The sequence below is a fragment of the Perognathus longimembris genome, chromosome 3, assembly GCF_023159225.1.
Source record: "Perognathus longimembris pacificus isolate PPM17 chromosome 3, ASM2315922v1, whole genome shotgun sequence".
Classification (NCBI taxonomy): domain Eukaryota; kingdom Metazoa; phylum Chordata; class Mammalia; order Rodentia; family Heteromyidae; genus Perognathus; species Perognathus longimembris.
In genome coordinates this window covers 29,619,426-29,636,008 of record NC_063163.1, presented here as the reverse complement: position 1 = coordinate 29,636,008, position 16,583 = coordinate 29,619,426, and positions in this window count along the sequence as shown.

The window sequence follows — 16,583 nt, the reverse complement described above, 5'->3', positions numbered from 1 at the left end:
AGAGGAGTAGAAGAATGTAGAAAGTTACTTTGACAACAAAGAGAAAAAAAGAAAATAATAAAAAAAAATGCAGAAGGGATGGAGTACAGAAGGAAGGGAAAAAAGTTACCAATAGGATATAATTATTAACTACTCAAGGAGGATTTCTATCAATAATCAGATTTTAAAATATATTTTGTAAAAGTTTACTTACAGATCCCAAAATTTTGGCGAAGCATTTCAATATTCATGACTGTGGAAGTAGACAGTTATCATTTTTATATTCTACTTGAAACATTACCTATTCTGAAATTTAATGTTCTTACAATTTCCTCATTTTGTTTTGTTTGATCTGTGTGAGTAGTAAGGTAGCAAGGAACGACATAGTAAGACATAAAATACATGACTTTCTAATTGAAGATCAGCTTCATTTTTCGAGCATACTCTGCAGAAGCCATCTGATATCAGCTGTTAGTGTTAGGGACGCAGTCACCAGGTGCTTCCTGCAATCATTAATGAATGGCAGTGTGTCTTTGGGTCCTGTAGTGAAGACCTCCATTACTGCCATCTTTTTAAGCTGTCTGTCCCATTTGGCAAATATACTGCATGATGGCTGTTGAGATTCCATCTGTCGCAGCTCAAATCTGGACCTAGGTCCAGCACTTCAAAAGGAGAGTTGCTCCACTGTCCAGTGGCCTTAAAAGTACAGCAAATGAGGTTAACACTGTGGGTGTTTACTTTAAATAAAGTCAGAGAGTCAGTAATTGGGTAGTCTTGCAATCAGAGCTCTCTTTAGTTTATTGAGTAAGTTCTATATCTATTATAAGGGGGGAAGCTGAGAAAATAATGCAATCCAATATAGAATTTAAATATGAAAATTGTATCATTAAATGTTGACAGTTCTGCACAATTGTTAAACACATAGCATCCTGAGTGCATTTCAAACACAGTATTTCTTAATTTAAGCCGTGACAAATAATCTTCATTGAAAGATGTCATTGTATTTTCTACTTATTTTTCTTGAATTTGCACATTCAGTCACTCATGAATGTTATTCAAAATGTTTTATTCAATTCACGAATAGTTCATAATAAAATATACATTTTCTCTAGCTCTTTTAAAATCTAACTTGTCATCATTATCGTCACTATTACCATGTATAGCAAATGTGCTAAATAATTTCAGACCTATTATACCTTTTTAATGCATTTTTTATTATAAATGAATATCCTAGCCCAGTTACATGGTCATAATTACACTAATCTTATATCCTTATGTACTTAATATATAGGTGGCTATTTTTATAGGTTTCACTATGTACCTACAAAATGTCCTTTCCATTGGCTTGATAATTCATGACTTACCTTTTATAACATATGACAAAAATTTCCTCATCTGACTGTCCTCTCCAGATATTTAGGGTTCCCTATTTCATCAGATATTTATTAGTATTTCCTGTTATTTCAAGTATACACTTAGAAATTAATTTTCCAATTATTTTGATTATTTTGGGTGATTTTGTCCCTCTCATTTGACTAAAATTCTTAAATAATTAATGGTAAGCAAGGCCTCTGAATTAGTGCTGAAATTTTATTGCCTTGGAACAGACATATATAAAAATGGTTCTTTGTAATATTTTGTTTATAAAAAGAAATAATTCATTTCTAACATTTAAAAAATCAGAGTGAAAAGACTTGTGCTGTGATTATTCATAAATTAGAAAACAGGGCTTCTTAAGAATGTTGCTTAAAGCAAGAAAATTCTTGAAGAAACATTCGTATGAAACATTTTATCTTGTAAAATTTTAATATTTTGTGTTACATGTATATAAAAATACAAAACTCATTTTAAATTAGAAAATACTATTTGTTATAGCATTACAAACTCTTTGGAGACTCACTTTTATCAAAATTCTTTAAAATTTATATTTAGATTGCCCGGAAAGTAAAAACTGAATATCAATATATATATATATTACATATATATTACACATTACATATAGATATATATTTGTAATATGTGACATCTTTCTGCTGCTGTATCGCCTGCTGGACACTGAAAAATAAACTACCTCTTTAAGGAAACATATATTATTTCATCAACAAGTAGAAGAGATGAAAAAAAACAGGTGCAGGATTTTTAGAACAAAAGATAGTAAAAACTAAAACGTATCAAAAGCATTTTGTAGGGAAAATTGAGTTCATATTCCATTTTTACCCAAAGCTCTATTTGGCAAGACTTTATTTTATTACCATGCAATTCACCAAGCATGAGTAATTTCCCCATCAATTCTTTTATCCAGTGGCAACATAAACACTCACACTTTCTGAAATAAAGGAGTTAGAGTATTATAGTTTCTCCATTCAAGCAGCTATCTTTAAGATTGTGTCAGCATTTCCATTATATACCCAGTTTCTTGAAGTTTATAACTCGCAGTAAAAACTAACCCGTGGGTTGAATCTTTACTTACAGAGGTATTTTTCAGAGCAACTTATGGAGACATCGCTTCAAGACACCCCATTTCTGTTAATAGAAGCCAGGTCATGAATTCCTACCTGGCACATTGAACAGATTTATCCTGTAACTTCTTTACCTGGGGAAAATTATTTTTTTATCAAAACAGGAGCAGTATTTTGGTTTGATTCTTTTAAAGTTATAAAGTGCAATACCTCTTCTATGGAAGTATGAAATGGCAATAGCTTTTGTATACTTAAGGGGAACACATTTTTTTCCCTTCCAAATATAACCTTGGAAAAGGATAAAGTAGTTAACACCACTAAAGTAAAATAAAAAGTATACATACACTTTTTTCCTGGTGCTATTGCAATATTTTCTTTCTGGTGTTCTGTAACTTATGACATGAAACATTTATAATATCATATAAAAATAGAGTAAAACATCATTATTTAAACATTTCTGCTCTACAAACTGGAGATTTTCCAAATTAGATCAGTTTGCATCACAGTCATTTTATAGTAATCATGTTTTACAACATACAAAGATTATGAATAGCAAAAATGTTACATTTGAACTAAAACTTTGAAAGATGTATAAGTTAGTGTAGAAGTTAAACAATGTTGTGCTGTCATTAAATAAAAAAATGAATACACTACTTTCAAAATGTTTATCCTTTCAGTTTTCCTATACACACTTAAGTGTTTTTATTCAGTATGTAAACTTTCTTAATTCAGCAAATAATCAGACACTATATACTCTTTAAAAATATGTGACATGTTAACTTCAATTAAATCAATGAGTCTTTAACTAAAAGTAGCATATAAACATAAATTATAATAGACCAAATCTCTATCATCATCCAACACATAACAAATGAGAGTATAAACAAGTAGTTCATAATAAAATTATTATCATTCCCAATAAGAAAATAAAACAATATAGGAAATGTAAATATTTATGTTGAACAAATGTATATATGTTAAAATTGGTTTCAGTTTTACATTTAAAATAAGTTTTGTTTTTTTTAATTTATATCTATAGATATTTCACAACTGTCTTCTGTGATTTTTTCTCTATCAAATGTGTGTGACCTGATTTTTATAGACGTTTCAAATATAGAGTGTATTTGGAAGTTTACTTTATACTAATTTTGGATATATTTATTTATAAGATTATACAAGTATGAAAAGTAAACTTGTAAAATTTCTTTGCTTTTGTATATGTTACATGTATATTAATATCATTTCCTTGCTTGTTCGTGCTGTTGCAATAGCTGCTCTTATTACTGGGGTTAGACACGAGACTTGGCAGAACGAGATATACATTTTACAACATGATCTAGAATTCTTGCTCACCCTCATAAAGTTTAATAAAATTTCCCAGGTTAGTAAAAGAAAAGATGTAGAAACTGTTGCAAAATAAATTTTAAAAATTTAGATTGTTTTCATTGTTAAAGAAAACCATATCCAAAAGTGTTTTAGAAAAAACTTTCATATGGAAATAAAAACATATTCAAAGACAGACTACAGGTTCTGGAACACAGATCCAGAAAACTAATGTAGATCAAAAGATAAATGAATTAGTGTATCATATGATATATGCATGCATATATCACAGGAGAGTTGAAGGTGTTTCTCAGTTAGTAGAGTCCTAGCCAATTTGTGAAACTGTTAAGTACAGATTGCCTGTCAATGACTCATTCCTAAAGAAGAAAGGGAAGTCCTTGATATATCACAGTCAGGGGGCGGGGGTACTCTGGATACTGTATATATGCCTACCTAAACTAGGGAAGGGAAATAACAAATGAGGGTGTAACATATCACAAAAATGCACTCACTACCTTATAATGTAACTGTACCCCCTTTGTAAAACACCTTTTCAATAAAATTTAATTAATAAAAAGGAAAAGAAGAAGGGGAGTGAGGGAGGGAGGAAGGTAGGGAAGGAAGGAGGGAGGGAGGGAGGGAAGGAGGGAGGGAGGAACGGAAAGCAAGCAAGAGAAAAATAAAGAAGATTGGTCACGATTAATCTCACTGATTTATATAATTCATGTATCCTGATCATAATTTTAATGTAAAAAGTGTAATTCTTACGTCATGGTATTGTTGACAAAACACTGATCTTGTCACCCTGTCTGTCACTATACTTTCATCTCTGACACTGTTTAGACCTTTAAGCATCATTGAGAATATTTTGTATATACTAATGTCTTACTGAATCTTCCAGTTCCTTCTTATTCGCATTTTATTTTGTCACCTTTTGTTTCAAGGAAATAATATAAATTAATTCATATTTTGCAACCAAGTTTCAATTCTATAGTTCTATTGTGTAAATTTAACGAAACTCTTAACAAAAGTTAACATAGGGAATTATATACTTCTGGTAAATATTAAAAATGTAGCACATTTGTAGTCAAGACGTTTCAATATTCTGAATTTTGAAGTGAGATAGAAAAACACAATTTAGACTAGCAGCCGTATAGCTGTATAAAGCTATCTGTAGTCTAATCACAGCCCACAGCTTCATGACAAGTTGGGTTTCTGGTTTTTTTGGCTTTGGAGTTTTACTTTTCCCCCCAGAAATATCAGGTTAAGTGAAAGGGGAGAAAAAGAATAAATGAGCACAAACCTGAAATTTCAGCAATATAGAGCTTAGATTAAAGAACACATGAGACCCTCTCTCTAAAAATATAATTTAATACTTAATAAGAATTCCTCTCTAATAGTCATCACAATTTTCTCTGGGTTAGAGTATGTGAATAAATGAGTCCAGGCATACTAAAGTAATAATTATCTTTCCACATTAAATATTTAAAATAAATAAAACAACAGCTAAAATTCATGGCCCATGAGTAGAATCCTTACATTAAAAGCAAGGTTTGATTTATGGGTTATTTTCCCTCCATAATCATACAGATTGAAATAGAACAGAGCTCTTAAAATTATATATATATATATATATGCCACATATGTATATATATGTTTGTTCTGTCCTTAAAAAGAAATAACTCAATTTAGCAGTGTCTGACAAAACTTAGAAATTTACTACTTCCTTGACAATTTATTCTTTCATTCTCAAACATGACTCATTCATATTTTCCCCTTCACTCAAAGTCCATCAGCCCTCCTACTCAAAATGATTAAATCACAGGCGATTTCACTGAAAGAATATAATCGGAAGGAAGTAGGCCTGCACCAACATGCTCCCGTGAATTCCATCTTGCTGTTTTGAATAATTTGTTATGTTCCTTTACATTAATTTCTAGAATTATTTAGCATGGTTAATTAGTCTTTTTTTTTCCTTCTGTAAAAGTGTGCTTTATTTAGGACTGGGAATATGGCCTAGTGGTAGAGTGCTTGCCTCGCATACATGAAGCCCTGGGTTCGATTCCTCAGCACCACATATACAGAAATAGTCAGAAGTGGTGCTGTGGCTCAAGTGGTGGAGTGCTAACCTTGAGCAAAAAGAAGCCAGGGGGCTGGATATAGCCTAGTGGCAAGAGTGCTTGCCTCGTATACATGAGGCCCTGGGTTCAATTCCCCAGCACCACATATACAGAAAATGTCCAGAAGTGGCGCTGTGGCTCAAGTGGCAGAGTGCTAGCCTTGAGCAAAAAGAAGCCAGGGACAGTGCTCAGGCCCTGAGTCCAAGCCCCAGGACTGGCAAAAAAAAAAAGTGTGCTTTATTTCAAGGATAATATACATTTGTGGTATTCCTTCATCCCCACTAGGCGCTGTGCACAGTCACTGTCAAAGTTCTGCTCACCTCAATCACCCATACACATTCTATCTGATTCTTGGTCTTAGATTTCAATCACTATTCTTTACATTCTTGGAAATATCATTCACTCTCATATTTCTAATATATTTTATTTTCTGAAGATATACTTTTTCATATTTAAACTTTTCTCCAACTACAGTAGCAAGACAGATAGATTAATAGAGGATAGATAGACACACAGATCGATAGAGGATAGATATTTAAATGGCATCTTAATTAAATGGTATAAACAATTAAATTCTTCAGTCTATAAACAAACACTTTTTGCTTTGACTTCAGATTTGAGTTGGTTTTGAGTTCAGTTGTCTTCTTTTCAGGATGAGACAGGAACATGAGTTTGGAATCCACTGGGATTACTTCCTTTTTCATTCCATATATTGAAACTCAAGCTATGAGAATAACTTTTATCAATTCAGTCTATATTATTCACAAATCAGAGTGCTCTGATAATAGAACTACTGATCATAAGCTTGAAATAAGTTTTCATCTGATGTAAACCTCATGTGACTTTTCTATTATTTCATAAAATTTCTCTTAAGGACTTATAAACTGCTTTTCACAATTTCTATGATGTTGAAATCCCAAGGTTTCTATTGATGTACAGTCTTGAGTGCAGCATGAAGATATCCATTATTACTGTGGATTCTTGTTATGCTCAGAATGCTCTTTGACATTATGTGCATACTTTATTATCTCAATTGTGGAATTCCTTTGACCAGTTTTCACAAGAGAATGTCTTGCTGTTTTGTACACCATCCCTCTGAACCCTCTTACACATTTAAATGGCTTGTGCACTCAGGTGCAACCTTCCCAAAGCATGGCATCCTTTAAAAAATAACTCACTAGGGGATTAAATTTCACATGAAAAAAATTGTCACATTTTATCGTATAATAAAACATAGTCATTTGAGTGACATTTAAGTGAATACTAATATGACATATACTGAAGCAGGTAAAATTTTTGGAAATCATCATACTCTTCTGAATACAGAGTAAATAATGGTTACAGACACTTTCCTCCATTTACTGCTTATCTTCTTGTCTCAGGTGTTTTGATCTATTTGTCTTTCTGTTCCTTTAGTAGGTCAAGGACAGTCTAATCTCAGTCTGGCATCTTTCCTAAAATATTTCCACAATATTTACCTGTTTATTTTTTCCCTTTACATTTATGATTTTGTCAAATTCCAAAAAATCTATCTTTGCTGGTTGCCTTGTCAGACTTGCAAACCAAGAGAGGTTTGTATTGTTGAAATATTATTGTTGGAGCACAGTGAGAATGTATACATATTTTTCAAAGGAAGAAGAGATGAAGAAAAGAAGTCAATACGTTAAGTGAGGGAAATTTTCTCAAAATATTTAGTAATCTGATTTTTTTATTTCTTTCTTCTTAGTTGCTTCTCATTACTTACCACATAAAATGAAATTTATGTTTTCTTATGTTTGGCAATACCAGGGATTGAACTCCGGTAATTGCATGTGAGTTATGCCTAGAAACTTATAAAAAAAATACCCTATATTAGTAACAATAAAATTATCTGTTTTTGTGCTACTTCACAGTGTTTCTTCTTGTATTTCTCTAAATTTTGCTTTGCATTAAATCACCTCATCACTTTTAATTGTAAAAAGCCAGATGCAATATGTTTTCACTTACATCGCTCAGCTAATTTCCACTAATCATTTGTCACACCATTGAGTTTTTCATCATGGGGAGAATCTAGAAGTCACACTATTCCTGAGATTGTATTTTTGTGCAAGTTTTAACAAACATTCAAATTACAATTGCAAAAACATACTAATACTGTAATGCTATACGAAATCCCTAGTTTGGGCATGGTGGCCACATATTTGTAAAGCCACGTTGCTAAGAAGCATAATAGAACAATCATAGCACAAGAGTGACTAAAAACTTAGTGAGACCCCAATTGCAAGAAACAACTGACTGTGCAGTTACTCATTTGTAATACTGGCTATGAGAGAGGAATATGTAGGAGGATTATGTTCTGAGGCCAGTCTTTAGCAAAATTTAATCATGTGGCCCTTTAAAAAAATATTCTAAAATGAAAAGTGTTAGGTTCAAGTAGTGGTGACACACCCACCTAAAGCAGATAGAAGGTATTGATTTCAAAACCTCAATGCCACCAAATGGGGGCAAATCTATTTATGGTCAAATCCTTCCCCAAACCTACTATCTGCCAAAAAGCTAATTTATTCTCTCTCAGAATTGCATATAAGTGGAATGAAGCTGTGCATATATTGCACTTTATTTTATTCACTTTTTTAATGTGCATCAGAAATTTCACCTGTACATCTTGGGCACAAAAGTAAAATTTTAGTAGCTTTACATCTGCAACATGACTCCAGGGGCAATGCTAGTTTGAGGCAAGATTATGCTGCCCCTTCCGATTTTGACGTAAGTTTTTCTTGCTTTCTAATTTCTGCAGTTTTGAAGTGTAAATAATTTATTATTTATTTTTATCATCATTTGTACTTATTTAGTGAAACACATACTCAATACTCAGCTATCAGATAAGGACAATATTTTTAAACAACAATAATGTGTAAAGAAATCTCATTAACAAATACCACAAATATTGAATTATAATTAATAATAATATTTTAGCCAAATGTTATTTTTCATTGTCTTTGTCTCTAGACCATTTTGTCTAATTACTCAGTCAACTGTTTATTCCAGTAAAATAATACTTTTGAATTGTACTTTGTGCAATGTAGTCATACAGAATGTCAATAATGTTTTCTAAGAAAATGCATTTGATAAATACTGGTTAATATTTAAACTAATTTGACACGACCTAAAAATAATTTCTGAATCAGATACTTTGATAAAATATCCTTAGCTTCAAGGTGAATGTAGTTTCCCACAGCTTGTATTAATTCAAAATTTTTAATAACTCTGTGGCTTGCTGAACACTGATTTTAATCATCACGCTTGTCTTTCTGTCTCTGATCATACCACATGACTTGAGAAATAGACAAAACATTTGAAATAGACAAAGCATTTTCAAATGTCTTTTAGGCTAATTTGAATTTTAGAGTGCTTCAAATTGAAGATTCAAAAGTGCTTTTATGTTTATATTTTTTCTGAACTATTTCCTTGAAGAAAAAAATTATCTTTCAAAATATGAGCAATTATTCTCCTACTCATAAAATATTTAAGAGCAATTGTACCTAATCACTTGATGTAGATATCAACCTTCCTATACTATGAAGTTAAGCAAAATTAAATGCTGTGAACATAGAATGTGCTAATAATAATAATGGCTTCAGTTCTGTTGTAATTATCTATATTTATCTCATTTTATTGAATTAACCTTATTTTATTTTATTTTAAATGTGATGTTTTCTTATCTTCCTTGACCTACAATTTTTAGAAAGATTCTATTAGTCTCACCTTGAAAGGTACAGAAATGAACATCTTTCGTCAATGCAGGTACACATTCATCAATTTACACCAAAATTCTATTGGAAATCAATAAAGAGAACACAAAATTTTCAAAGCTTGTCAAGTAAATGGTTTGTGGAGTTAGTGAGCTTAGAAAAATTGCCCAATTTATGATGACTAACTTATGTGAGTGAACTGTGGGATGATCAATTTCAAATACAACTTACATATGATATTTGTCTACCAATTTGTTCTGTTTATTACATTTTCCACTGTATCATTTTTTTAATAAAAATGGGTAACAGTAATTAGAACCAGTAGAACATAAATTACTTGTCAATTATTAGGGTAGATTAGCACAGCCCTAAATTAGGATAAAATATGATTCATAATCAATCACCAATATTTGCATAAGGATTACTTCAAAATATTAAAATATCAAATGAAGAGTAGTGGTGAAACAAAAAGCCAGAAACATGGCATTTCTATTAAATATAGTAGTATAATTATCATTAAGTCCGGGCTGAAAAAATAATGTTATATATTTGTGTGTTCATGGAAGGTTTTTGATAAGCACTTTTTAAATTAATTAATTAGTGTATCAGACAGGTCAGTAGAACTTTTCAGGATGAGAAAAGAAATATTGTCTGATCACCTACAACCTTTTTTTTTTTTTTTTTGCCACTCCTGGAGCTTGGACTCAGAACCTGAGCACTGTCCCTGGCTTCTTTTTGCTCAAGGCTAGCTACTCTGCCACTTGAGCCACAGCGCCACTTCTGTCCATTTTCCACATATGTGGTGCTGAGGAATCGAACCCAGGGCTTCATGTATATGAGGCAAACACTCTTGCCACTAGGTGATATTCCCAGTCCCAAGAAAGAGAAGTTCATCTACAAATACACATCTTAAAGTATCAAACAAATATGATTAAAAGTGTTTCACAAGTAAAGTTCTACTTGAGCAATTTATGCCTTATTTGTTTTGTCCATCTTAAGATAGATTTTACTCTTAAATATACATTAGGTAGTAAACAATATTAAATCATGTATGCATCATTATAGTTAATAAGAAACCATGTGTGATAAGTAATCATTTTTGATCCCATTGAAAAGAAAATGAAATATTACCATCAAATACATACTTATTTGTCTCACAGTGTAAATGATTCTCTAGTTTCATAAAAATTCTAAGATTTTTTCACTGATATTAATAAAAATACTGTATGCCACTTTTAGCCCCCTATTCTAGACTTTCATTATCTTAAGATATACCTTAGACTATACAATAAGGTTTGTTTTTAAATTACAATATTATTTGCTTTCCATTCAATTTAATAATAAAAGACATAATTGTGTTGAGAACACAAACATTAAATAAGTATTATATAGGGAAGTTATTAGCATATATGCATAGGTAAGTATGTGCATATACAGTTTTCTAATGGCTAGTTTTATTTTTCTAAGGAAACTTATATTTATAATTATTAATTTCCTTTTTTAAAATTTTTTTTGGTCTGTATGGGGCTTGAACTCAGGGTCTGAAAGCTGTCCGTGAGCTTTGCTGTTAGTCACTCTACCACTGTAGCTCTGAGCAACAAGGTCACTCCCAGTTTTCTGGTGGCTGATTGGAGAAAAGAGTCTCACAAACTTTTCTGCCTGTGCAGCTTCCAAATGAGATACTCAGATCTCAGATTACAGGCCTGAGCCACTGAACTCTAGTTTATATTGTTCATTTGTTTCCTTGCTTCTTAAACAAATAAATTTGAAATAATCCCCCTGGAAAAATCATTAGTGAAAATATCTCTACTTCAAACCAAAAATTCCTTTAATGAATGTAGATATTTCTTAATTTAGAGAGTAAAGAGGATGAACATAAATACCCTGACTGGGTCAGAAACTGCAAGTCACCGTGAAGAGATCAACCTGGAAGGTTTTCCTCCATTTCAGGGGAAAAAAAATGCATTACAGTGAATTCCTGAGTTATATACTAAGCACTACAATGAAATGCCTGTATAGACTGAATTTATGCTGACTTTCACCACTCTCTAATTCTCAGAGGTGCCAATTTGATCTTTGTAAAATGAAGTAAATAACTTTGAAGTATTACAATCATCAATCAATTATTTTCTTTTCAAAAATATTGTGACAATTTATTTTGAATGTTTCAATGCACTTACTATGCAAATTACTTTTACACAGCAACATTGTAGTTATGTAAATATTATGGTTATGGTAATTTTTAAAGAAGTCAATATGGACAAGTAGGGGAACTTAATTCTATTTTGTTAATCTAGCCATTCACAAATTTAAAGAATATAACACATGTACTAACGGGCAAGTTTACTCACATAGCATGATACATTAATCATTGTTAACAGATATTACTTTTAAAGTTTTTTGATTAGATAAAAACATTATTTTAACTCATTCCTACTATAATTTTCTTACCTTAGAAAGAGAGTAATGTTGAAAGTTGGGAGCTAGTGGCCAATGGAAGTAGAGCTGTGGTTCAAAGTGGTACATCAATAGCTCTGAGCAAAAAGAGCTCAGGGATGGTACCCAAGACCTGAGTTAAATAAAGAGAATATTTTTGAAAAGTAAATTGAAAGATCTTTAATCTTTCATTTTACTTAAATATGCCCTGCTTTGTTTCAGAATAAATATTTCTGGTTAAAAACCAGTTTTGTACGTGTGTGTGAGTGTGTGTGTGTGTGTGTCTGGAAAACAGATTTAGTATACGGAACACATTTTTTCTTAATTTAGACTAAGGAAAACCATTTTCAAAAATTAATAGGAGTTAGCACACTAAGACTCTCAATTCAGGGACAAAGATACCTGAGTTTTTATGTCTTATTTTCCTTAAACTCCTCCTATTTTGTAATTTTCCCAGGTATCAAGAAAGATAGCAATTGTATTTTGTATGCGTGTGTGTGTGTGTGTGTGTGTGTGTGCGTATCTGTGTGTTTCTCTTGGTATACGGGAAAGAAGAAATATGGATTCAATTCTTTAATTTTAAAATAAAATATTTTAAAGAATAATTCAAATTATGTTTGTCTATAGAAAAGTAGGTAGATATCCCACTACATATCTTCTGAGGGAGTGAGATTAAAAAAAAAATACTGAAAGCCAAATGACTCTGTGTCACTTTAAGTACTTAATAATTCTTTCCCCTGGTCCTGGTGCTCAAAACCTAGGTGTGGGCGTTTCCAGGCATTCCTTTTTTGCTCAACGGTAGGGGTATATTACTTGAACAATACCACCACTTCCAGCTTTTTATGTGTTTAATTGGAGATAAAAATATCATGGTCTTTCTTATTCAGTCTAGTTTCAAAGTACAATCCTTAGATCTCAGTGGCTTGCATAGCCTCAGAGGAAGTCCCAGCAGGCACCACCTGTTTCCCAGCCCTGGGGTCAGGTGTGGCTGGTATGCCACAACCCGGAAAGGTGGTCCTAGTTGGCCCCGCCTGTTTTCCTGCCCTGGGGTCACTTGTGGCTGTTATGCCACAACCCGGAAAAGCGGTTCTAGCTGGCCCCGCCTCCAGTCTTGGGACCACTTGTGGTGGTGAACCTGGAAGCGGCCCTGTCGGCTGTCACGTAGATCAGGCCGCCTTTTAGGATTGGTCCCTCGGCCCTCCACCCTTGACGGACAGGTCAGGCCTCCCTTCACTGTCCCTAGATAGGTACACGTACACCCCTCCCTTTCCTGCCCCTCTCTGACCTATTTAAGAGCGGAGCTTATTTCAATAAAGCGAGACATGCTCAAGACATTTCTCCCAGACTCCTCTGAATGTCCTCCAGTGAGGGATGGACTGGGTGCGGGCCGTCCATTGACCCTTCTCCTTTCTTGGCCCGCCCCAGTTGGGTGTGCTTCCCCATCTCTCCCACAGGTCAGGAGAGCACTGGGGGCCAAAGACCCTGACAACAGGTGTGAGCCATCAGTACCTTGCTTCAATCCTTTTTTATTTTATTTTATTTTATTTTTTTAAGAACACGTTTTGGGAGACCATAGCATCCATGTTTCTTTGGATCTGGCTCACTTCACTTAGTATAATTTTTTTCAAGTACTTACATTTCCTTACGAATGGGTCAATGTAATTCTTTGTGATAGAGGCATAAAATTCCATTGTGTATATGTACCACATTTTCCTGATCCATTCGTCTATGGATGGGCATCTTGGTTGGTTCTGTATTTTAACTATGAGAAATTGTGCTGCAATGAACATTGTTGTGCTGGTGTTCTTGTTTGTGGTCTTTTGTGTACATGCCCAAAAGTGGGGCTGTTGGGTCATAGGGGAGCTCTATATTTAGTCTTCTGAGGAATCTCCATACTGCTTGCCAGAGTGGCTGAACCAGTTAACATTCCCACCAAAAATGAAGTAGAGTTCCCTTCTGGCCACATCCCCTCCAATATTTATTATTGTCAGTTTTCTTGATAAAGGACATTCTTACTGGGGTGAGGTGGAATCTCAATGTTGTTTTGATTTGCATTTCTTTTATGGCCAGTGATGTAGAGCACTTTTTCATATGTCTCTTGGCCATTCTCATTTCCTCATCAGAGAAGTCTCTTTTTAAGTCTTTAGCCCACTTGTAGGTCTCCCTCACAGGGAATAATTAGCACAGGTTTAGGTTATTCACAGCAGAGGATCACAAGAGCCTAATAGCAATGCCCTTATGAATGCATAAGATGATGCTAAGTGAAATGTACTCCATGTTATGGTAATGACTGTTATATTACTGTTGTAATTACTTTCAACATGCCATGTGAAAACATAGCTTCTATTGTAGATGATCATTTTGTATCCCCTTCCTGTGGTTGTACCCGCACTATCACTGTACCTTATCTGAGTACCCTGGATACTGTATATACTGGTATTAGAACTAGGGAAGTGAAAGGGCATATCAAAATTGAGAGACAAAGGATAAAAAGACAAACGACTCCAAAAGCATTACTTGCAAAACCATTTGGTGTAAACCAACAGAACAACTCATGGGGGACAAGGAAGGGGTGTGGAGAGGGGTAATGATGTAGGAGCTAACAAACAGTACAAGAAGTGTACCCAAGGCCTGATGTATGAAACTATAACCTTTCTGTACATCACTTTGAAAATAAATAAGAAAAAAATTAAAAAATTAAAAAACTGTACATAAAAAAAGAACATGTTTTGGATTTTTTTCATAAATATGTGATGATCTGTACAGCTTACATGAGAGTAGCTGATTTTTTAACATTATAGAATCATATATATATCTAAGAATATATGTATATACATTAAAATATCTTATCTAACCTAATTTTAACAAATGTGTGATATATGATTGATAACCTAGGAAATGAACTCCAAGATTTGGGAACAAGCATTTTATCACTGTTATTTTTAACATACTATATGATATTATTTCTTTTTTCTTTTGCTTATCTTCTCTATGTTTTAGCTACTGTTTCACTGTATTTGATTTTGGTAACCTGATTGTTTAAATATGTTTGTATGAAACAAGGAAGAGAAAGGGAACATCAAAATGGTGAGACAAAGGGTAAAAGTTGAACCAAAATAGCTGCAATTCTTCTTGTAAGGTCCACCACGGGAAGGCTCCATGCAGATGATCCCCCCATACCTCCAACATCTGATTAAGTCTCCATCCAATTACCTGGGTAACTGGCATACCTAGAGACTGTTACCTCCCCCTTCCCTGAGGTTTCATCCTAATCCATCTGGCCACATCCCCTGCCCCCACCCTAGGTAAGGCAGAGCCAGGTGGGGGTCACCCCTTCTCTCCAGCCAAGCATCATCTCAGGCACAAGCCAGAAGTTCGGTAATCAACTTTCTCTCCTGCCTGAATAGCGCAAGATGTTCTCCTTTATCAGCTACCTATTTTAATAACTCTTACACTTACATCACAATATGTTGTAAATTAACTGTACAACTGTACAACTGTACAACTGTACAACTGTACAACTGGCGGGGAGATTGGGGAGAAGGGAAGGTAGGAGAAAAATATGAGAGGGGGTAACAAGTTGGAAAAAATGTACTTTATTTTACACCTGTAATTGCAAACCTTCTGTACATCACCTTGATATATATATATATATATATATATATATATATATATATATATATTCGTTAAAAAATCTGAGAAAAAAAAGAATCTGAGTTTACAGATGTGGCTGTTGGTTTATTTTTGTTTTTGTTTGCTTGTTTTTATGTTGTTAATTTGGAAACTGGAATTGCTTTAGAAAAGGAGAAAGGAGTAATATTAGATGTGATTGTCTTATAAAACATCACAGCTATCCAAGAAACATTAATACCAAATGTCAACAAATAGTTAAATAAATATTAGGCCTACTAAATAACTGTTTTTATATGCAATTGTAAAGCCACCATGGAGAGGCCTGAATGAACTTAAGATTTGTTATGCTTCTTTGCAGCCCAAATAAAGATAAGAATGTCTAGAGTAACTTCACCATTCAAGTTGGATATTGTGCTACTTTTAAATCCTACATTATAATGAGGAAAATGAGATTTTTCTTTCTTTTTTTTTTTTCCTTTTGGCTTAACAACCTAATAGGAAATTCATTTGGATAAGCCAGTTGAAAAAAATCTATTTAGATTACATAAATTCAAAAGAAAGCAAAAGAAGCAGATGTACATAATATCCTGCTTCTTGCTTTTCAAAATGTAAAAATCTGACAGCCCATTCCTCCCAGCCAGTGTGCGAGGGCCTCCACTGAGCTCCATGCCACAAAGCGAGCCTGAAGGGGCCTCTCTGCCTCCAGCATGCATGCTGCTGTCCGTGGGACGACCACCACCGCTGCCTTCGCTCTTGCCAGGGTTGCTACTGACTCCAAAGGGAACAGTTCACCATGTAGACCCAGGTCGCTTCTTTGACCACTGCCCTCGCGGTGCCATGAGCCATGGAAACCATTACGGAAGGATGCCTCCTACCAAGTGGATCCCCAGGAGCCACTAGTT